This window comes from Etheostoma cragini, unplaced genomic scaffold (assembly GCF_013103735.1).
Source record: "Etheostoma cragini isolate CJK2018 unplaced genomic scaffold, CSU_Ecrag_1.0 ScbMSFa_4662, whole genome shotgun sequence".
Classification (NCBI taxonomy): domain Eukaryota; kingdom Metazoa; phylum Chordata; class Actinopteri; order Perciformes; family Percidae; genus Etheostoma; species Etheostoma cragini.
Window position 1 is genome coordinate 30939 of NW_023269055.1, and position 2046 is coordinate 32984.

General features: G+C 40.4%; 1 non-coding gene across 1 annotated transcript; it reads right to left on the reverse strand.

The window, feature by feature from the left end:
* Positions 1-375: 375 nt before the first annotated feature.
* trnar-ccu lies at positions 376-448 on the reverse strand. Its single transcript has one exon. It is a non-coding gene; the product is annotated as a tRNA-Arg (tRNA).
* Between the last annotated feature and the right edge of the window lie 1598 nt (positions 449-2046).

Genomic DNA, 2046 nt, shown 5'->3' on the forward strand with positions numbered 1-2046 from the left:
ATGTCCCGTCCATGCAACCGATAGATATGATTAAAACCTGTGTACAGCCCAACCACTTACCAATCACATCACTGGAAAGTCATCATTACTACAGGGTCCTGCCAGGGTAGTGAATGTCAATTCATCAAAATGGACAGTAATCTGCCAGAACATGGTTTCCTAGGGAACATTACTTTTCCTGGTGCTTTCAAACACAGAGCAGTTATATAATTATTCAACTCACCATGGAAATCAGCTTGAGGGATTGGCCAATATCTTGATGCATCACCATACTATTGTGTCACCAGCAATGAGAGTTAGCAGAGGATGGTTTCAATCCATCAACCTCTGGGTTATGGGGTTACCACACTTCCACCGCGCCATGCTGCTGAAAATCACCCCAGATGGAACTCGAACCCACAATCCCTGGCTTAGGAGGCCAGTGCCTTATCCATTAGGCGACTGGGGCTTTACATTAAACAAGTTCACCAGTTCAGGAGAAATACATACAGTTCTGGAGATGTAATGACACAGTAATCTTGACCTCCAAAATTGAAATCATTTCATCCGCAACTCCAAGTGGTTATGTATGCCAAATTTAAAGGCTTGGCCATTAAAAGTGGTTCTTGTAAAATTTCATTACTACTAAAACTTTAATGTGCTTAGGTACAGATTTGTCAGATGCGTTAATTTTTGTTTTAATCTTAGGCCAGATTTTTGAAATTTTCAATGAGAGATTCTTTGTAATAATTGGATTTGGCATTTCCCGTCATAGTTTTGCTTAGATTTCGGAGCCTACTGTATTCATCCCAATCAGTAGGATTCTTAAACTTATGAAATGTGGCCCAAGCAGCATCTCTCTGCCTGAAAAGTCTAATTAAGTCAGCACTTATCCAGGGAAGATGCCTGCCTTTTACTTTAATAGTTTTCAGAGGAGCATGTTTATCAATAACTGTATTCAATTCAGAATGTACATTTGGAATTAACGGATATCTATGCCAGTTAATTGAAATTATATTGTTAGTAAAGTTATCTAAATTTAGTTTTTTGTATTGTTTAATAGTAATTAGTTTGGTCTGTAATGTATTACAGACCAATGTATTTTGTTGCTAATTATTTACCAAGGCTACATCAACACGTCTGCCAGAGCAGTTAGGATACAAGGCCTAACCATAGCAAAAGATATGTGTTTTTTAGAAAGTATAGGGTTTTCCTGCATGTTCGTGGTAAATGCACCATTGATATTTTACTGCAAATGTTTAAAATGCTGTTAGACATGTTCATTTTTGATAGGCATGCTGTTTGGGTCTTTATAGGAGTTGTGAACTAGGCCAGCATAGTCCTGGGGCCTGTTGCACAAAACTAGGATAAGGGATTAAGCCGGGATATTCAAGTTAACCTGAATGAATTTAGCTTGGACTCGGTTGCACGAAACCAGATTGAATTAAACCCAGCCAAGTAACCATGGAGATTTATTCTTTGCGGATAGCCTGGTCCAGAGCAGGCTAACAGCTAGGCTAAGATTAATCCTGGAGTCTCATGTGTCAAATCACCTGCCGCTCTGATCCGAAATAAACGTGTTTAACAGTTATTCCGTTGTCTTCTGCATGTGTTCTGCTTTATTTTTATTAACATGCATTAACCTACTTGTCACTATTGTTGTCGCGACTTGGATTTAAACCCTACTACAGCTGTTTAGATGTTTAGGAATGGCACTGGCACCCTGATGCGGAGTGGGACTTTTCCCGGTGGGACGGTAGTGCCTGGCATGCGCCCGCTGTCCAGTGGCCGCTGCCCGGTGGCAGACCTGTGCATCGCGTCGGTGTCCCCTCTCTCTGTAAAAGTAGAGATGAGCAGCTTACTGTCCGTGGTCTCAGATTCAGGTTTATACAGGACGCGCTCCAAAGATTAAGTGTGATGATATTAACGTAGCAATATTCCCAGATGATATTAATGGCAGACTGGTCAGAGACCAATACATTCAGGATTCAATTTTCTTGTAGCTTGTCCTTCTCTAATAAAGGAAAGTTTGTGTTACTCCTTAATAAGTGGGCCTAATGTTTTTTT